Source organism: Dromiciops gliroides, chromosome 2 (assembly GCF_019393635.1).
Source record: "Dromiciops gliroides isolate mDroGli1 chromosome 2, mDroGli1.pri, whole genome shotgun sequence".
NCBI lineage: Eukaryota > Metazoa > Chordata > Mammalia > Microbiotheria > Microbiotheriidae > Dromiciops > Dromiciops gliroides.
In genome coordinates this window covers 516,445,021-516,467,689 of record NC_057862.1, presented here as the reverse complement: position 1 = coordinate 516,467,689, position 22,669 = coordinate 516,445,021, and the positions used below count along the sequence as shown (strand labels likewise).

Genomic DNA, 22,669 nt, shown 5'->3' with positions numbered 1-22,669 from the left:
TTCTCAGTCAATAAACATTTACTAAGTATCTACTATGTGCCAGGCACTCTGCTAAAGGGTGGGGATTCAAAGAAAGACAAAAGACAATCCTTGTCCCCAAGGAGTTCACAATCAAATGCAAATGAGGGAAAGACAACCCATAAAAAGATGTTGAAATGCAGCAGAGAGTGTGTGGAGGAATGGAGCAGGCTTGGGTATGATGGAATCCTGAGGAGTGCAGCTGTCTGGGAAGTGGAAAAGATGGCTCCCCTGTGCACTCTTCCAAGTTCATTGGAGCTGGGGCAGCCACTGAGGGAGGAGCTGGCTCTGAAGCCCACACTACGCCGTCTCCAACCAGAGGGAAGGAGAGGACTGAAGGGCAAGGGAAACCGAGGAAATGTGAGTTTCACATTTGATGTGAACCTGCACAATGCTGAGGTTATTGAGAACATGAAGTCCAAAATAGTGCAACTAAGTAAGAAATTAAAAGACAGCTATCCTGGGAAATCTCCTTGAATGGTTGTTTAAACATTTAAAAAGTATATCAACTAAGCTGAGATAATTTTATTTTTAAAATAATATATATTTTTTTCAACCAGCAAAAATTCACCTTATCTCCCTCTCACACCAAACCCACCCTCGATTGGGAATGAAGATGAAACAAAAACCTTGTTACAAACTTTTATAACAAAAGAAATTTTCAGATTGGTCATGTTAAAAATAAATATACCTTATTCTGTACTCTGAATTCTTTATCTCTCTATTGGGAGGCGGGTTGGTTCATCACTAGTCGTCTGGAATCATGGTTGGTTATCACACTGTTCACAGTTTCTACTTCATTTGAGGTTGTTTGTCCCTAATATATTTTTGTCAGTTAATAAATTGTTCTGATTCTGTTCATTTCACCTGTAACAGTTCATATAAATCTTAAGTTTCTCTGAAGCCATCCCCCTCATTTCTTTCTCTCTTTTTCTCCCTCTCTCTCCTTCCCTCCATTCCTTCCTTCCTTCTTTCCTCTCTCACCTCTTCCTCCTCTTCTCTCTCTTTGTCTATGTTTCTGTATCTATCTGTCTCTCTCTCTCCAGTCTATTCCTATAGTATTTATTTAGCTTTCCCCAAAGAGAGGGAGAGGTACATACAGTAGATGAGACAAAGAAGAGCCAGGAGGAGAAGAAGGAACATTGGAGAGTAGACACAGCTACTTCACATGGTGAAGAGGATGGGGAAGGCCACCATTAGGCAGAAAAGTTTCAAGGCTTTTGACAAAAGGCAAAAGCCTGGCATAGCACAGGAGAAGAGCTGTTAATTCAGAGAGAGGTTCCTGACTTAACCAATGATGAGATTTAGAAATATAGCCCTGAATTCAGCTTCAGAGCCAGCTCCTCCCTCAGTGGCTGCCCCAGCTCCAATGAACTTGGATGCTATGTCAGTGTCCCTTGAATAGCACTAGTTTCGAAGCCACATCTAGGAACAAGTAAGGTTAGGGGACCTAAAGCTGCCAACACACTATAGTTCTCACTTTTTTGAACCTCTGATTGTTTTTGTTATTTTTTTAGCACCACTGCAGATAAAGGTTATCTCAGTAGTTTGTGATGATTAAAAAGTTGAGACATGATTTCTGGGCAATTTAATCATTTTATTAATAAGGACAGGAGATTATTAATAAAAGGATGGTCATTTGGCTGTCTCTTTCAGACCAAAGACAATCATGGCTGCTGACTCACAGTTTATATACCCTTCAAAACAGTAGGTGGTTCACCAAACAGCAATCTAATCTAATTGGGTTAACATGATTAGAGGTGGGCTATATTAAAATGAAGGGCTCTCTGATAGGTAAAGTATAACAGACCATTCCTAACTTTAGGCTATCAATTCAAAGAACGTATATCCTTTTCCCTGGGGGCCTGAGAGTAACCCCTGGACAGAAAGTAATTATCTCTACTCAGACCACCCTCAGCCTTAGGTTATCTAGACAAAAGGACCTGTCTCCACCTAAACTTGAGGAGAACACTGGTGTAGTGGATAGAGCACTGAACCTGGAGTCATGAAGACCTAAATTCAAATCTGGCCTCAGACACTGACTGGCTGCATGATCCTGGACAGTCATTTAACCATGTTTACCTCAATTTCCTCATCTGTAAAATGAGCTGGAGAAGGAAAATGGCAAACCCAGCCCAGTATCTTGGACAAGAAAACCCCAAATGGAGTCAGGAAGAGTAGAACTCCTGAAATGACTAAACAATAATCCCTCCTTAAATCTACCTGCCCTCTAATTCTCCCTTTTGCCCTTACCCAACTTCCCTGTTGAATAAAATGTATTTCTATACCTAACTGAGTGTTTGTGTGTATTCTTTATTTCTTTGATTAGTTCACATTAGAGAGTAAGGTCCACATCCTGGTAAACCATTTTGGCAGAATGAGGGTAACTGACGGGCCTCAACCCCATCAGTGAGTTAGGGAGGTGTCTACCCCCACCATGTGAAGATTTTCTGCAGTAGAATGAGCAGGTGAGAACAATATGTTCCAACAGCCATGAAGGCAGCTGAAGCAGGTGCTATAGAATGCTTAGCAGTTGGTTAGGCATTAAAGATGTCAAGGTCATCCGCTGCACCCTGAGCCAAGCCAGTCCTCTTGATTTTTGTCTTGCTGATGGACTCTGATGATGACTTCACCCAACTCTGCCTCATTTAAATCCAATTTATGTGCAAGTCAAAAGATATCACCCATACCACTTTACCATTTTTAACCTAGCTCAGGCAAGTGATGAAGCAACAGGTATGGATACAATGAGACGTATAAGTCACAAGCCTGCACACAGGCAGTCTAGGCCAGAAGGTTATCTTCTCACTGTACTGAAGCAACGGTAAGATTTGGCAGTCCCATGGGTGACTGAGCAGCCTTTTTTAAGGACCACATTGCCAACCCTTGGCATGAAGAAGGAGCTAGAAAAGGTGCCCTAAAAACTGTCCCCTTCACCAAACCATGGAATGTGTGCATAATTATGGACAACAAGAAATCCAGTAGACACTATTCTAGGCACTATGGATAAAAATGAAAAAGGGAAACCATTTAAAAACAGAAAATAATTAGAGATTGCCTAATGGCAATGTGGAGAGAATAGGTCTAATGGCAGTATTCAAATACTTGACAATTGTAACATTTTCCCTTTAAACATATTTGTCTAATATTTGTCTAAGTCTGATTTTTATTTAAAAAATAGAAAAAATACATACCAAAGGTGCCACCCTGGTCAAACTAATTTATTTTTATACTGCTGTGTCACTTCCTGCTCTTTATGAACAGAAAATAAACTCTGGTTTGGGTTTTGAATTTGTGAGTAGCTGCCAATTTACTCATGAAATAGAAAGAAACAAATTATTCCCTCTGTTGAAAACAGTACACTGAACATCAGAAACATAAACTGCTGTAAACACATGGAAATTACCAACATCATTCTTGAAAACAACAATTGAGGCTAAAACTCAATTCTGTTTAAAAACCACCATAATTCTAACTTTTCAACATGCATAACTGAACCACATGTAAACCGCAGGATTGGGAAGCACTGCTGGAGTTCTCCTTTCCAAGTAATTTCCAGAGAATTCAGCAGAAACCCTGAAATATAAATATGCCCAGTATTGTTTCTCTTGGAGGGTAACTTTTAATCCTGGCCAAGAAGCATATTTTAAGAATCCCCCCACATTGCTTGTTGATAAAAAGTGTTGACATGCTGACCCAAAGATGATGGGTGCATAGATGAGGTCCTAGACATATCATTAGGGAATACATTGAAGGAACTGGAAAACATTCATCCTCGAGAAAAGATTCAGGGACAACATGAGACACATCTTCAAATATCATTTGGAAGAAAGACTGTGTTTGTTCCATTTAGTACCACAGGAAAGAACTAGAAGCAATTGATGGAGATTATAGAAGAGCAAGCTTAGGCTTGATATCAGTACAAACTTCCAAAGAATTAGAGCTGACCCAAAGTGGAAGAGAATGTCTCCAAAGGTAATGTATTCCTCTTCGCTAGAGATAAGCAAACAAAGGCTGAGTGACACTTGCTGGGTATATTATAATGTGGGTTCCTTTTGAATATGGGTTGGATGAGATGGCTACTAAGGTCCTTTATCACTCTTAAATTCTATGATTTGTAAATCCTTAGTATAAAATAATATTGGTATATCAGACATTAATATTATCTGAATGAAAACAGTAGATCATACCTGGGAGTTGGCATGCTAATTTATATATCAGATTCAAAATGAATGATGCTTAGGGGAAGCTAGGTGGTACAGTGGATAAAGCATTGGCCCTGGATTCAGGAGGACCTGAGTTCAAATCTGGCCTCAGACACTTGACACTGACTAGCTGTGTGACCCTGGGCAAGTCACTTAACCCTCACTGCCCTGCAAAACAAACAAACAAAATGAATGATGCTTGAAGATCCAATGGGCTTATAATGTGATGTTCTCTCTACTTAATATACTCTAGTGGTTTTTGTCTTCAAGATGAATATAAATTCCTCTGACATTTAAACCCCTTCATAACACGGCCCTTTCCCATCTTTCCAGTCTTAAAACATCTTCCTTCTCTCTCTATGTTCTAGGATCTAGCTATACTAGCGTATCTACTGTTCTGCACAGAGAACATTCTCCACCCTCAATTCCATGCAACTTCACTAGCTATCCCCTTTGCCTAAATATGTTTCCTTCTCACCTCTGCCTCTTAGATTTTCTGGCTTCCTTCAAGTCTCATTTAATATTCCTTTATATACTAGAGGTCTTTTTGGTGTCTCCCTATCTCCTACACCTTCATAGTGCTCTCCCCTAGGTGATTACCATCCATCTATTCTGTTTACACAGAGATCATTTGTTCTTTTAACATTATTGCTTTTGATTGTCATCTTCCATGTTGTTCTTCAGCTTCAGTATACTTGTGTTCCCATCTTGTTGTTTTCTCTTTTGCCTCTTTGGAAGGACTCCTCACCATGGATTCAAAATTTTTTCTATTCTGCTATTTAACTTGGCTGTGCAGGACATAAATCCTGCCACTTAGTTTCCTCTTCAATCATCACAGAACACCTTACTATAGTTCCAAACTCTCTTGGGAACCCACAGAGTTCTGTGTTCAATCAGATGTTGGTTCAATTTATTTTGCCTTACAATCTTTAAATGGAAAATTTTGCAATTTTTTATATATGTTGGTGCTCATTTTTCCCTTCTAATTTTAGTTGATTTACTTGTGCTCTAAATTTTAAACTGAATTTTCTCATTCTTTATATCTTTAAGGACGTTAATCATTTTTCCTTATATTTTCAAGCTGCTCCCTTTATGACTCCTCCCTTTTTGATGGTAAGCTTACTTTCAGGACAGGAACTTAAAGATATCCCAGTCTCCTTTCAATCTGGGGAATTTACTTTTCACCATTACCAGTCCCTGTCTGAAGAAGAGTTGGGGGGGAAGGGGGTGAGCTGCACCAAAGCTAGGCCTAGTTGGATTCTAGTCCCCCTTTTTTTCAGGCCCAGGGCAATCTTACATCGTGGCCTCATGCTCCAGTTCCCTTTGTTCTTTACTTAGCTGGCTAGTCTAAAAACTTTTTGCAGACTTGGGGATGGAAGAGTGGGTATTCTGGACATAGTTTCTGCCAACCTGGGGTCCCCTGACCTAAGTACCACCATGGTCTCTCCTTACTCTTGTACCTTTTTCTCCTTGAAACATGGCTAGGCAGAGTGGAGGCCTAGTGCTTGTTTGCAAGAGGATGCTGGCAGAAGGGCAGAAGTGAGGAGTATCTGAAGAGACTATGTGCAGTAGTAGGTAGATTTTTTAATGGATCACAAAGAATGAGCCAGTGGATTAGTTAATATTTCCTATTGGAGCATGGAAAATTATAGAGTGTAAAGAATTAATTGTTATTTGAAGTTTTTATGACCCCATCTTTTGGCTAGAATTCTTTAAAAAAACCTCAGCACGTGCACTGGCCTCTGGGGCTCCACAAACAGAACAGTGCTCCACCCACTGGTTGTAGCCATCTCCATGACGCTGGCACCTCACGTCATCACCACTCGCCGATGCCTACAGGGGCCTGGCAAAATTATAATGATTAGAAGCCTAGTGAGGGCAGTCATGTGACTGTCAGAGAGGCCAGCCAATTAGCTGGGGGCTGTCTGGGGTCTGCTGGGAAGAAGGGAGGAGATTTGCCATTCTAGCTTGAAGCTAGAAGGTGACAGGACGTTGCTGTATGTTCTCAGCTGATTCCTGGGCGGTGGTGTTATTCAGGTTGTATAATTTCCCTTTTCCCCGTTTTATTTCCTTTCCTACTGATCCTGTTTGTGTGTTTTTTTTAAAGTTCATTCTTAATAATATTTGCGCCTAATTCACTAGGTTGGTTTGAGTCTCAAAAAGATAATAATACCAGGACTTCTGTGGGGTAGAACCAAGATGGTGGAACAGAGGAAGCAGCCAAGCTCTTCCAACATTCCCTCCAAACAACTTTAAAATAATGCCTCATAATGGATTCTGGAGTGGCAAAACCAATAAAAACTCAGGGTGAAACATATTTTCTAGCCCAAAACAACTAAGGAGGTTGAAGTAAAGGTCTGTGACACTGGGGTAGGCACCAGCCAGAAGCCCACATGGTAGCAACAGCAGCAGTGGGCCTTAAAGGTGACAATAATAGCAGCATCAGCTTCAGGAGCTCTTAAATCAAAGGGCATAAAGGGATCTGGTAATTGGTCAGAAAAAAAAATACAGGAGACCCCTGTGAGAGCACTGGGTACAGAACCCAGTGTTGTTTGGCAACTTCACTGCTTATACCCACTTCTGGGTAACAGTTCTATGGATCTCTTGGTTTCCCAAGGGAACAGGAGTCCCAAAGAGCAGTATTGCTTTCATTTGTAAGGGACCAGGGGGCCTGATGAGCAGTATTGCTTTTGGTCATAAAGGAGCAGTATGCACGCCTCTCCCCATATCATACCAACTTGGAAACACTTAAAACTTCCAAATCCCCAGAACTAACTCTGAAAACGGCAGTACAAAAAAGGCTGAAGCTTGAAACAGTGTCCCTTTGCCCCGCACCATGAATATACCCTGAAAGAGAGCCAAACTTTAACATAAAGTTCAAAGTAGGAAAAAAAAAAAAAGGCTAGAAAAATGAGCAAACAAACAAAAATAACCTGACCTTAAAAGGGAACTATGGTGACAGGAAAGATCAGGACACAAACTCAGAAGAAGACAACTATGTTAAAACAGCTACAAGCAAAGCATCAAAGAAAAAAATGTGGACTTGACATAAGTCCAACAAAAATTCCTGGAAGAACTAAAAATGATTTTAAAAATTAATAAGAGTGGTAGAGGAAAAGTTGGGCAAAAAATGAGAGTAATACAAGAAAACTGTGAAAAGATAATTAATAGCTTAACAAAAGAGGCACAAAAACATTGAAGAAAATAACTTAAAAATTGATAAAATAGAAAAAAGACAAAATTTCAATGATGAAAATAATTCCTTAAAAAGCATTATATGTACACACACACACACACACATAGCCTAGATTAACAGAAATAGGAAACAGAATACTTAAATAATCCTTCCTTAGAAAAATGAACTGAACAATTCCCAGGACCAGATTGATTTATAAGCTAATTCTATAAAACATTAAAGGAACAATTGATCCCAATACTATATAAACTATTTGAAAACAAGATAGGTAAAGGAGTTCTACCTAATTCCTTTTATAATACAAGTATGGTTTTGATATCTAAAACAGAAAGAGCAAAAAAAAAACTGAAAAAGAAACTATAGGGCAATTTTTTTTTTCTTTCTTTCTTCTTTTTTTTTTTTTGTAAGGCAATTGGGGTTAAGTGACTTGCCCAGGGTTACACAGCTAATAAGTGTGTAAAGCGTCTGAGGCTGGACCTGAACTCAGGTCCTCCTGAATCCAGGGCCGGTGCTCTATCCATTGCGCCACCTAGCTGCCCTGGGCAATTTTTTTTAATGAATACTAATGAAAATTTTAAATAAAATTTTAAATAAAATAAAATAATGAATACTGATGAAAAAAATTTAAATAAAATAACAAGGATATTACAAAAATATATCACAAAGAACATATAATAACCAAGAATGCAGGGCTGGTTCAATATTAGGAAAAGCAAGGCTAATTGACCATCTCAATAACAAGAAACAACAAAAAACATATGACTGCATCAATAGATGGAGAAAAAGCTTTTGTTTTTTCTTTTTAATTTTTTTTCAGAAAAAGCTTTTGATAAAAAACAATACACATCCCTATTTTTGTAAAAAAAAAAAAACCACTAGAAGGCATAGGAATAAATGAAGCCTTTCTTATAATAAGTAGTATCTAAAACCAAGATCAAGAGTTATCAGTAATGAGGATAACCTAGAAGCTTTCCATATAAGATCAGGAGTGAAGCAAGGATAACCATTATCAACACTCTTATTCAGTATTATATTAGAAATGCTAGATATAGGGGGCAGCTAGGTGGCGCAGTGGATAAAACACTGGCCCTAGATTGAGGAGGACCTGAGTTCAAATTCGATCTCAGACACTTGACACTTACTAGCTGTGTGACCCTGGGCAAGTCACTTAACCATCATTGTCCCACCAAAAAAAACCCCCCAAAACCCAAAAAACCTAGGCATAGCAGAGAAGAAAAAGAAATAAAAGGAATTAGAATAGATAGGTAATGAGGAAACAAAACTATCACTGTTGCATAAAATATGACGTTCTACTTAGAAAATCCTAGAGAATCAACTAAAAAACCACATGAAATTATTAACAACTTTAGCAAAGTTTCAAGACACAAGATAAACCCATATAAATCATCAGCATGTCTACATATTACCAACAAAGCGCAGCAGCAAGATATAAGAGAGATTCCACTTAAAATAACTGTATACAATATAAACTACTTGGGAATCTACCTGCCAAACAAACCCAGGAACTATATGAAGAGAACTATAAAACACATTTCACACAAATAAAGTCAGATCTAAATAATTGGAACAATTAATTACTCATGGGTAGGCTGAGCCAAGATAATAAAAATGACAATTCTACCTAAATTAATCTACTTATTTAGTGCCATACCAATCAAACTATCAAAAATATTTTATAGAGATAGAAAAAATAATAAAAAAATTCATCTGGAAGTAGAAAAGCTCAAGGATATCAAGGGAATCAATGAAAAAATGTAAAAGAAGGCGGTCTAGTAGTACCAGATCTCAAACTATTACAAAGTGGTAACTATCAGAACAATAGGGTAATGGCTGAGGAAGAGTGGTGGATCTGTGGAATAGAATAGGTATGAATTACACTATAGTAAATGACTATAGTATAGTTGTGTCTGACTCTTCATGACCTCATTTAGAGTTTTCTTGGCAAAGATACTGGAATAGTTTGCCATTTCTTTTCTAGCTCATTTTACAAATGAAGAACTAAGGCAAACATGGTTAAATGACTTGCCCAGGATCACACAGGTAGCGTATGAGGCCGGATTTGAATTCAGGAAAATGAATTTTCCTGATTCCAAGCCCAATACTCTATCTACTTCACCACCTAGCTGCACTTAATTTTGATTACATAACATAAAAAAAGCTTTTGCACAAACAAAACGAATGCAGCCAAAATTAGAAGGAAAACAGGAACCCGGGGAAAACATTTTACAAGTTTACCTTACTTCTCAAATATATAGGGAACTAAACCAAATTTATAAAAATAAGAGCCATTACCCATTGAGTAATGGTCCAAACAATATGAATAGGCTGTTTTTAGAAAAAGAAATTGAGCTACCAATAAAAAATGCATATTTTTGAAAACTTTCTCTTGTTTTTTTCTCTGTTTTTCTTTTGCCACATGACTAAAATGGAAATATTTTACATGACTTTACATGAGTACCTGATATCATATTGCTTTCCTACTCAAGGAGAGGGAAGGGTAGAAGGAAGGGAAAGAACTTGGAACTCAAAAATTTTTACATGAATATTAAAATGTTTATATGTAATTGGGAAATATTTAATAAAATAAAAATATCTTTTAAAAAGAGAAATCTAAAAATTAAAAAATGTTAAGTTATTATAGAAACAAAATGTAGCCAAAAAAACTAGAAAGAAAGCTGGAAACGGGGGGAAAAATGTTTACAGCAAGTTTCTTTGATAAAGGTCTTATTTCTTACATATATGCAGAACTGATTCAAATTTATGTAAATAAGAGCATTACCCACTTTTAAAATGGTCAGAAGAAATGAAAGTTATCAATAGTTACATGAATAAAAATTTCTAAATCACTATTGATTAGAAAAGTGCAAATTAAAAGAACTCTGAGGTACTATCTCACACCTATTAGATTGGCTAACACGACAGAAAGGAAAATAACAAATGCTGGAAGGGTTGTGGAAAAATAGTGACACTACTGCACTATTGGTAGAATTGTGAACTAGTCCAACCATTCTGGAGAACAATTTGGAACTATACCTACAGATCTATAAAACTGTGCTTATCCTTTGATCCATCAATATAACTACAAGGTCTGTATCCCAAAGAGAGAAAAGAAAGGGGGAAAGGACCTATTTGTACAAAAATATTAAATTTTAGATTAGTCCAGTGAAAATCCCTAAATTAGGTGCTATTTTTATTTTGGGAAATTTTGGTGGTGAGCTATTGGGGACTTTAAGACATAACTCTTCTGACTGTGTGATCCAGGGCAAATCCAGGGTCTTAAATATAGTAGGTATTGGGGCAGCTAGGTGGCGCAGTAGATAGAGTACTAGCTCTAGAGTCAGGAGGACCTGAGTTCAAATCCAGCCTCAGACATTTGACACTTACTAGCTGTGTGACCCTGGGCAAGTCACTTAATCCCAACTGCCTCACCAAAAAAAACAAAAACAAAATATAGTAGGTGTTAAATAAATGTATTGAACTGAATATTGGAAACCCCAGGCTCAAGTCTTGAAGGCAGAAGAAACAGCCAGCAAAGAAAGAAAGAATGGACTTGGGAGGAAACGGGAAAGTAGAGGTATTTAAATTCCAAGATGATTTAGCAGCAAATACTCAAAATCCCAAACTGTAAACTCATGAATGTCTGTATCCACATTTAAAAGATGTATTTTTACAAAGCAGAAAACATTTACTTGGGTCATTCTTATATTTTGTAATTTAAAAAAAGAAACAAAAAAACAAAAGAAAAAGAAAGATGTTAAAAACAAAAAAAAAAGAACAGCTTACACATATCTCTAATGTTCTCGCTTTGTCTTCTACTAGGGTTCTAGAGAATTTCTTTGATAGCAGCAGTTACAGTAAATGTAACCCAACTGTTACACAGATCTCTGGCACTTAAGGACTTCCTGTTCCTGCAGCTGTGTTTGATACATTCCTAGACTTGAATTCTATTGTTTGTAATATGTCAAAAGAATTTGCTTCACCTTTACATTCCCTCTTTAAATATAAACACTGTCCTAACCACTCTACATTCAATGAGAGCCTGAAGGGAAATTGTGTCCTGCCATAAGTTATCAACAGTGGTATGAGTTCTGGCATTTGAGGGTTGGGAGACTACTCTGGATTAATTTCCCTTCAGGCTCTCATTGAATGTAGAGTCAGCATGAACTCTAAAAGCATCAGAGAGAGAAGGGAAGCCTCTTTACCTAGGAAAGTGAACCTACCACTTCAATGAATTAAAATCAGGGAAGCATCATGTTTCAGAACTAGAAGGAATCTTAGAGATCATCCAATTTGAACCTGTTATTTTTTAAATGAAGAAACTGATTCCTAGAAATAGGAAAATGTTTCAAAAAATAAGGGTGGGGGCAGCTAGGTGGTGCAGTGGATAGAGCACTGGCCCTGGATTCAGAAGGACCTGAGTTCAAATCCAGCCTCAGACACTTAACACTTACTAGCTGTGTGACCCTGGGCAAGTCACTTAACCCCAACTGCCTCACCCCCCCCCCCAAATAAATAAATAAATAAAGGGCAAATTTAGAAGTTTAACAGCTGGTAAATATGTCTTAAAATTGGATAAAGATTTCTAGATCATGACTTAAAATACAGGAATGATGGGCTTGTGACCAGAGATTGAATATACTTAACAGGACTAGTAAAAATATGACTGCCTGAAGTGTTATGAATCTGAGCAAGAACATTTTGAACCAAATAAAATGGTTGAAGTAACTAAGCATGGAAAACTGTCCACCAATATCTGCCTAAACATATACCATAGTGAGTAGCTGGTATGGTATAAGAAGAAAAATAGTGGAGTATACAAGTAATTGACAGGAAATAATAAGATAAGAAGATAGCAATAAAACTAATGACCTCAGGTGCCTATGTGTACAAAATAAGAATAGGTATTAAGCAAGATGAACTAGAGCTCCCACCCTGTAATACATTAAAGATATTATTGAGATTTAATAAAATGAGATTGAGAAAAGGAATATATATCTAGAAAAAGGAACATTTTGTATTAGAAAGCTAAAGTCAGGGGGAAAGATATAAACTGAAAGGAGAAACATAATAGAAAGCATTTTCATGGGGATTAATGGAGGAAAAAAGTGCAGTTGTCATGGGTACATAATACAGATTTAGAGGAAACAAGGTGGAATTATTACTGTGCTGTAAGAAATCATGAATATGAAGAATACAGACAAACACAGGAAGGCTTAGATGAACTGATGCAAGTAACAAAAGCAGAAACAGAAAAATATTTTTTTAAGAAAGTATTTGGGAAACATCATTATACATGATATGGAGGCAGTGATAGGGGACTTTAAATATTTGAACATCTCTAGGATCTTTCTTTTTGCCAAATGCAGACCAAGGATAGATTCTTCATTGCTTTTTAAAATAGTGTCCTTCTTTGAAAGGTGAATGAAGCAAGGAGGGGTACTGTTTTGAATCTGATTCTGATAAAAGAGAAAGAGGTACTTACTGAAGAAAAAATACAAAAACCTTCGACAGAAATTACAACTGTATCTCAGAACTCATGAAAATGAAGGAAAGAAGACCAGAGAGAGTCTAACACATACCTGAGATTTTGGAAAAAAATAAATTTCACGAATTTTAGAAAAACATTGGAGATATATATATATATATATATATACACACACACATACACACATACACACACACACATACACACACACACACACACACACACACACACACACACATATATATATATATATATATATATAATTTTTTGCGGGGCAATGAGGGTTAAGTGACTTGCCCAGGATCACACAACTAGTGTAATGTCTGAGGATGGATTTGAATGCAGGTCCTCATGAATCCAAGGCTGGTGCTTTATCTACTGCACCACCTAGCTGCCCCAAATATTGGAAATATATGTGTGTATGTATATATATATATATGTGTGTGTGTGTGTGTGTGTGTGTGTGTGTGTGTGTGTGTGTGTGTATATATATATATTTTTTATTTGGTGCTTATTTGGTGAAGTCAGAGACTTCCTTGGGAAAGAGGGCTTAGAAACATTCTTCTACTCTAACAGAGGGAGGACAGATGGGGTGTCTACTGGAAAACTGGAAAGTTCACTTTTGGGGTGGGGAAAGCTTGGATGCTTGTCATATTCCTGAGAGTCAAGGGGGATTTTTTCAAAATGATGGTCCTGGCCTTTAGAGTTATCTTTGTCACCTAGCTCTGGTCAGGTAGTAGCCACGCCTAATTGACTTTTCCTGTTATAGAATTTTATCCCCCCCTTACTTCTTATGTATGCGTGTCCTTATATCTAGTTGGTCAATCTAACCTTTAATAGTTCCTTGACTCCTTGCCATGTCTGTCCTGTTATCTGGTCATCTTTGGTTTTCCTTCTCACAGGAGAACCTTCTGATTTATTCCAAGCCCATGTCAATCAGGCATCTGAAATCTGAGATAAATAAGGAAACAGAAGCTCACCGAGGTGCCCTCCCTGAGCATCCAGGATATAAAAAAACAGAAAATGTGATTGTTGATACAAGGTCCATTAAGTTTGAATATCTGTGTCGAACAGGAGAGATGTAACAGGTTTTCAATGGGAAAATGGCTCAGTTTTCAAAAAAGGAAAAGTATGGAGATATTAAAAGAGCACTTAGGTGTCTTCAACAAGTTTTCAAGTCAGATGATAAAAAACACTAGCAGAGTCTTCAAATGACTGATGTAGCCTTCAGATGCTTGAATTTGATTCTAGATATATTATTCAAAGGACATTTTGTAAGCATTTAGCAAAGAAACAGTGAATGCCACTATGGCTTCATCAAGAATAAATAACAATGAAAACTAAACTAATTTTCATTTTCAAAAGGATTATTAGACTTGTAGATGAGGGAATACAATACATGCAGTATATCTGAATTTGAAAAAAGCATTTGACAAAATCTGTCATGCCATCAGTCCTTGTGGAGATGATGTGTACATGTTTTCTAAATGATAGTACTGTTAGGTAGCTACAGAGCTAGTTGATTGATTGGACTCAAAATGAAGTCTCTAATGGCATGCCCTAGGGATCTGTCTGTGGCCCTGTATTCTTCAACATTTTTATCAATGACCTGAATGAAGGCATTGAGAGAATGTTTATGAAACATACAAATGAAAGAAACTTGGAAGGGATAAATCATACATTTGATGATGGAGGCATGATGAAAAAAAATTTTTTTGACACAGTAGGATATGATAGGACACACTTCAAAGGACATTTAATAGGAATAAGTATAAGTTTTACTTATTTACTTATAAGTTCTACCTTTTATTTTCAGGATCTGTGAACCTACTCTTCCTACTTCTAACTTTTATTATTTCATGCTTTGTTTACCATTGTCTTTTGCCTTTCTTTGACTCCATGTTTTTTCCCAATATCATCTGCCTGCTACTGTATACCACATTATCACAAAATAATTGAGTCTTTGATTCAGAAAGGATCTCACATCTGTGAATGACTTTACTATTCTCAATAATATAATGATCCAAGACAATCCCAAAGGACTATTGATGAAACATACTATCCACCTCCAAAGAAAGAACTGATACTTATGCAACACAAATTGAAGCATGACATTTTCCACTTTCTTTCATTTTTTTTCTTTTTTTCAAGTTTTCTTGTAAAAAATGACTAATATGGTAATGTTTTGCATAATGGTACATGTATAACCCATATCTGATTGTTTACTCTCTCTCAGGGTGGGGTGAAGGAAGGGAGGTAAAAATTGGAACTCAAAACTATAAATAAAAATGTTTATTACTTGAAAAAAAAAGGTTCTCACAGATCACATAGTTTAGCCTTCTACCTTAATTAGGAATATGCTTTAGAGATCCATGATATAGAAGCATTCAGTATCTGATTAAATAATTCTAGTGACAAAACTCAATACATCACAAGGCAGTCGATTCTATAAATGTATAGCTCTAATTTTTATAAAATCTTTTATATAGAGCAGAGATATGTATTCAATTAGTCCTAATTCTATTTGCTGCAACTAAAAAGAATAAGTATATTACACAAGACAGTCTTTCAAATTCCAGAGGATTACAATAATGTCTTCTCTAAGTTGTTTTTTTCTTTTCTAGGCAAAAAATTAAGAAGTACTTTGTAAACCCCATATAGCAAGAATTGCAGTAGACATGAGGGATATAAAGATAAAAAATGAAACAATCCCTTGTCCTTTATGAGCTTACATTTACCTGAAACAAAATGTACTTATGGAGGTAAATTCAAAGGAAGTATAAGGTAATTTTGGAGCAAAGGTACAAGCAATTAGGGTGGAGAGATGTTCATCAGAAAGGTTTTCATATATAAGGCAGCACTTGAGTTGAGTTCTAAAGGAAAATAGGAATTCCAAGAGTTTGGAGATGTATAAAGAATATTAAGAAGGCCAATTTAACTGGACTATGCATGTATGCAGGGGAATGATATATAAATACATATCCCTGGAGAGTAAATTAGTGTTGGTATACATTTTCCCAACATATCCTTAAATATTAACCTATGTCCTTATTCTTTCTACTTTATTGACTCAGATTAACCTTGTGTTTTTTATCCCTGGTTTATTATTTCCCATGCTACATTACGTTCCAGAGACAAAATTAATGCAGAAAAAGGTTTTACATAAAACTTCTCTGATAAGAATTTGGCATCCAACATATATAAAGAAAATAAACAGATATCTGTAAGACCAAACGCCATTCCTTAATATATAAGTGATTATAAGATATTAATAAACAGTTCTCAAAAGAATTACAAACTATTAATAATCTAAGAAATGAATACTCCAAATCACCAAAATATGAGAAATACAGATCAAAACACTTTGAGGTTTCACCGTACAAAAAACAAATGATCAAAGGTGACAAAAGATGGGAATAGCCAATTTTGGAGGGGTCATAAGAAGATAAGCACACTAATTCATTGTTTATTTTTGAAAGAAATTTGGAATTATCCAAATAAAGGGACTAAAATATCTATACCTTTTGATTCAGTAATTCCATGACAAGGTTTATAATATCCTGATGAAGCCACTGATAAGAAGAAAGTTCCCATACAACTGAAAATACTTACATCAGTAATTTTTGTTATAGCAAAGAATTTTATTATAGCAAAAAAAAAAATGTTTTGGAAACAAGGCAGATGTCCATTGATTAGAGAATGACTAAATAAATTATGGCCTGTAAATATAATGAGATATTATTGTGCTGTAAGAAATGATGAATGTGATGAATTCTGAACCAGGGTGAAAACACACTGAACAGAGAAAACACAGTGACTACAGTAATGTAAATAAAAATGACCATTAATAATAAAAAGCGGTTGCGGCAAAATTATATAGAACAAGAAAGCATGTCTTGAAAGAATAATGATGAGAGGATACTCCCAACCCCAAGTACCCCTTTGTAAAGGTGGAAGGTCTGTAAGTGGTGTATGTTGCACCTATTATCTGATTTTCAATGCATTGATCAATTATACTGATTTTTTTCCTCTTCTTTTTCTTAATATTTTGGCTTTAAAAATACTATTTGTTTTATGGAATGGCTTTCTGAGAGGGAGCAGGAAAGAGATACTGGGCAGGGGGGAGAAAATGTACATGATAATTTTGTTGCGTAGTTGATGGAATAGCAAGTTGTGCATGGTAAGTTTATAGCTTCATGTACAATACTCTTATTATACTTTGTTATGAAGATGCTTGTTTAATTCCTTGTTGTTGTTGTTTTTTTAGTGAGGCAATTGTGGTTAAGTGACTTGCCCAGGGTCACACAGCTAGTAAGCATCAAGTGTCTGAAGTCACATTTGAACTCAGGTCCTCCTGAGTCCAGGGCCAGTGCTCTATCCACTGCACCACCTAGCTGCCCCGCTTGTTTAATTCAATAAATTAAAAAGAAAAATGTTTAAAAGAAAAATTTTTAAAAGAAAAAAATATTACATTAGCTTTTTTAGCTGTTTTATCACCCTGATGAGTTCCTGAGTTTGCATTTACTAAAACCCCCAAATAGTTTTTTTTTTCCAAATTTTTTTTTAGAACTGCTATCTATGTCTACTCCACTTGGTACTTCTGAAGTTATTTTTTTAACCAAAGTATAAGACTTTATACTTATCCGTTTTGAATTTTATTTTATTAAATTCAATCCAATCTATAGTCTGTCAACATCTTTTTGGAACCTGACTCTATCATCCAAAGTTAGCTGTCCTTCCAATATTTATATCATCTTGTAATGATTGGAATGACGCCACCTGCTGGAGATTTACTGTAGAAGAGTTCCGCCCATGAAGCGAAGGTCTTTGAGGGCAAGACCAGGAGTCTTTTCTTTGGTGTCAGGAAGTGACACGGGCTAGTGGGAGGAGGAAGGGAGAGACTGGCGCTTGGTCTCACTCTCTTTCCTTTGGACTCTGGTGGAGAGCGGAGCTAGAAATGTGCTCTCCCTTTAATAGATAGGAATCTAGGCCTTTCTCTCTCTTTACCAAATTCTTATTCTCCTTAATAAATGCTTAAAAGTTTAACTCTTGCTAAAGCTTATAATTTATTGGCGACCACTCACTAGATATTTTAGACAGACTAGCTAGAATTTTAGCCCTTAACAATCTGTACATGTGATGAGCATACCATATATATCTATATCCAGACTAATGATAATCATATTAAACAGCATAATACCAAGCACAGATCCTTGGGGTACTATGCTGAAGATTTCCATAGTGTTGACATTGAGACATTAACTACACTTTGAGTTTGGCTCTCCAAACAATTCTGTGTCTATCTAATTGTATTCTCATCAATCTATCAGTAAATAAGTAATTATTATATGCTTGCTATGAACCAGGCACTGTGATAAGTGTTGTGGCTACAAAGAACAAAACAAAACAAAACAAAACAAGCCCCTACTCTCAAGGAGCTCACATCCTCATAAGGGACACAATGCCTACACATGTAATTCAGTTTGCATCATGTATGTCCAGATCTCCTGATGTGGAGGCACAATGCTCCTAGAAAGGGTTCCCCTCCTATCTTCCCATCCTGTGGGTGGGAGCAACCTCCTTCAATTATCTGCAGGGTCAGAACAGACAGTGTCTTTAGATACTGCTTGGCTGGAACAGTTTTGATACTTTCCTGTCAAGTTAAAAGGGTGAAGAATGTAGTTCACTCAAATAAACCCATGAGAAGGAAATTCTTTCCCTGGCTCTCTCTTTCATCCTGTGACTACAAGATTTCCCTCAGCCTAGGGTTTCCCTTTCTCAGTTTCAAGTGCTGAAGGCAGTCCCTGCTAGACCCAAGAATTTGAGCCACTGTGACCTTGGAGCCAGAATTACAGGAAGGATGTCGTGGCCAGCTAGGCACAGAAGCACTGAGAAGCGTGGGTGCCTGGGACTCAACTGTAAGGGGAGTTTTGGACTTGGAAGTGGGAAAGTGCTCCATAGGAACTGGGCTAAGCAATGAACCTAATCTCCTTCCCTTCTCAGAGGCTGAGGTAAGGTAGTATAGGGGATGCAGGATGGATTAAGACCTATGTGTTTGGGAAGATGTTTGTGTATTTGTTATACCTTTTGAAATAAATATTCCTATGTAAAAGCTAATCTTAATCTTAGTGGTTAAATGGAAAAAAAGTACAAAGGACCAAGCCCTAAATCTGAGAGATAATAGATAGGGCATTAAAGCCATTCCACGCCCACCCTCCCCCAATCTCCTTAAGGGTATGGGAGAACTGAGGAGAAGAATCAAATGTAACATACTAGACATTCAGACAGTGGGCACCATCCATACAATATATATACAGAGTAGATAGAAGGTAATGTCAGAGGCACTGACAGGTAGGTCAGAAAAGGCTGATTGTAGAAAGTGAGATTTGAGTTGAGTCTTGAAGGAAGTCAAGGAATCTAAGAGATAATAGGGAGGAAGGAGAGCATTCCAGACATGGGATAAAGTCAATACAAAAAAGAGATGGAGAACAGTTTAATGAACAGCATGTAGACCAGTATGGTTGGACCATAGAGTATATGGAGAGTGAGAGGGAATATGCATTTCTATAGTACCTTCTATGTGCCAGGAACAGTGTTAAATGCTGTTTTACAAATATTCTCTCATTTGATATTCATAACAACCCTGAGAGGTAGGTGTTATTATTATCTCCATTTTAGGAAACTGAGGCAAACAGAAGTGACTGGCCAAAGGTCACACAACTAAGTTTTTGAGGCTAGATTTGAACTCATATTATCTAGACTCCATGTCCAGCACTCTATTCAGTATGCGACTGTCTCTGAAGAAACATGATAGGTAGGGACTGGAGCTATTTGCAAAGCACAGACAACTAATAGTCCTCTTAATGGTACCAGAGGGGAGTAATATGTAAGGCTAGAAAGGTAGGTGGAAGCCAGGTTGTGAGAGCTTTAGATGCAAAACAAAGGAGTTTATATTTGATTCTAGAAGTAAGAGGAAGCCACTGAAGGAGGGGGAAGGAGGAACACGGTCAGTACTGTATTTTAGGAAAATTACATTGGCAATTGTGAAAAAGATGAATTGTAGTAGGGAGAGACTTAAAGCAAAGAGACCACTTGAAAGACTACTGTAATAGATCAGGAAAGAGGTGACATGAACCTTAACTATAGTGATGGCAGTGTGAGTGGAAAGAAGGGGAGAGATGTTGTGGAGGAGCAAAACAGATTTGGCGACTGATCGGAAATGTGGGGTAAGGGAATTAGTCAAGGAGGACACCAAGACTGTAAACCTGCATTAATGGTAAGATGGTGGCTCCCTAGATAGTATTGGGGAAGTTCAAAATAGGGATAGGTTTAGCAAGAAAGAGAATGAGTTCAGTTTTAAGCATGTTGAGTCTGAAATGCCTACAGGACATGCAGGGTTGTTTTTTTTTTCATTTTACTAAACATTTTTATTTAAAGTTTTGCATTCCAAATTCTAGCCCTCCTTATTTCTCTCCCATCTCCACCTCCATCTGAGGTGGTAAGCAATCAGAAATCCCATCTGCAATCATGTAAAAGATTACCATATTAGTCATTTTGTACAAGAAAACTTGAATAAAAGAAAAAAAACAAAAGAAAGTGAAAAATTGAATGCTTCAGTTTGTGTTCAATCAATATCAGTTCTTTCTAGGAAGTGCACAGTTTGCTTCATCATTAGTCCTTTGGGACTGTCTTGAATCATTGTATTATGGAAGATAGTTAAGTCATTCATGGAACAACACTGCTGTCACTGTGTCCTGGTTCTGTTTATTTCACTATACATTAGTTTATATAAGTCTTTCCAAGCCTTTCCAAAATCATCCTGCTTGTCATTTCTTTTAGCACAATAATATTCCATTACAATCATATACCACAGCTTGATTAACCATTCCCCAATTGATAGGTGTCCCTTTTGTTTTCTAATTCTTAGCTACCACAAAAAGAGCTCCTATAAATATTTTAGGACATTCGGTTTTAAACATCAAAAAGGCAGTTATATGGGACTATAGCTAAGGAGAAAGGCTAGGGTTGGATATACTGATCTGGTAATTAAAAAGATTATCTTCCATATCCTTCTATCTTTTTGAGTACTACTATGAGTGAGATACTTTATCAAACGCTTTGATAAAATTTAAGTAAAATATACCTGTAATATTTCCCTTACCTACCAGTTTAGTAAGGTTATAAAGGGAAACCAAGGTTAGTCTGCCACATGAAAGAAGCTTACTATCTTTCACAAACTAACAGATGATAAATCTTTTACTACAAATATAAACATCAAAATATTCTTGAGAATCAGCTAATAAACTGTGCTGAAATAAGGCCATTATCACAGATAAAATTGTTGCACCCAATCACAATGACCCATAAAAGCTTAAAGAAAATGTTTTTAATAGATAATGCCATACCAGATTCATAAACTTCAAATTAATAGTATGGAGTCAAATTCTCAAAATAAACAGACCTAACAGAAGAAATCAAAACCACATGGGAAGAGGATGAAGTATGTCTCATTGTCATTATCTTATCTGCTACTGGAGTTATCCCAAAGATTCTTTCAATGAGTATACAGAAGATAAGCCTATGCTGCAATACTTCATTCCATTACAACCCTGATAATTTTATCAACCTGATCAATAGTTTAGCCGGACATTAATCATAAAAAGTTGTAGGAGAGTGACATTAGAACAAGAAAAAAAAATAAAAATTATACTACACAAAATCACCCAACAGCACATAAACAAACAAAAAAAAATCTAAAAGTGGCCAAATGCAGCAGATTTGCTTACAGAAATGATGATTATCTCCAATTTATTCTGTATATAACTTGTTTGTATATTGTCTCCCCTATAAAACTGTAAGCACTTTGAGATCAGGGACTGTCTTTTGCCTTTCTTTGTATCCCAAATGTACATCACTGGCACACGACAAGTACTTATTGACTGACTGCCTCAGACATTAGGTAGGTAATCCTTACAATTCATTTAAATTCTCTCAGTTTCATCTGCAAAATGGGGATAATAATAGCTAGCACCTACTTCACATGATGATTGTGAAGATAAAGTGAGATAACTAACACATATAAAATGTTTTGCGATTTTAAAGTGCTATATAAGTGATAACTACTCTTCATAAACTAGTAGACAACATAGCCTTGTATTTAAAAATACAAATGTCAAAATATTCTTAATAACTCAATAATAATACTCTATTGGAACAAGAAGAATATCACAGATAAAACTATAGTCAATAATCACCCAGACAGGATTATTCCACATAAATTTAAGGAAAACATTTTTCATAGATGTTGCCATTGAACATTGATAACCCTCAAATTATGTGGAAACAAAATCTTTCAAAATATAGAGACCTAGCAGGGTTTTTTTAAATGTAAAAACAAGAAGTAACTATCATCCCCACCTTCTCGTCTGCTACTTAAGTTACTGTCCAGAAGATACTTTCAGTGAGTCAGTAGAAAGGGAGCCTGCATCCCAATACTGTCCTTCAATTATATAAACAGATTTTATCTCATTGTGTAATAATTTTCTAAACACTAAAAATAAAAGAATAATAGTAGGCTAATGACCTGCCTCAGGACTATTTCTATCTGAGCCCCATGAAACATAAATATGAGAAGTAATAAAAATAATGGCAATAATAATTACATAATATATTAAATATATATTTATATATATAGAAATAATATAAACTTATAGTTTTCAAGGTATTTTCCAAAACGACTCATTT

General features: G+C 36.4%; 1 protein-coding gene and 1 pseudogene across 1 annotated transcript in view; both read right to left on the bottom strand.

Annotated features, from left to right (window-relative positions):
• Positions 1-22,669, bottom strand: part of MCPH1 (microcephalin 1) — a 325,091-nt gene that overhangs the window by 198,714 nt on the left and 103,708 nt on the right. The gene's annotated exons all lie outside the window — the stretch shown is intronic.
• LOC122742473 lies at positions 1,183-2,895 on the bottom strand (annotated as a pseudogene).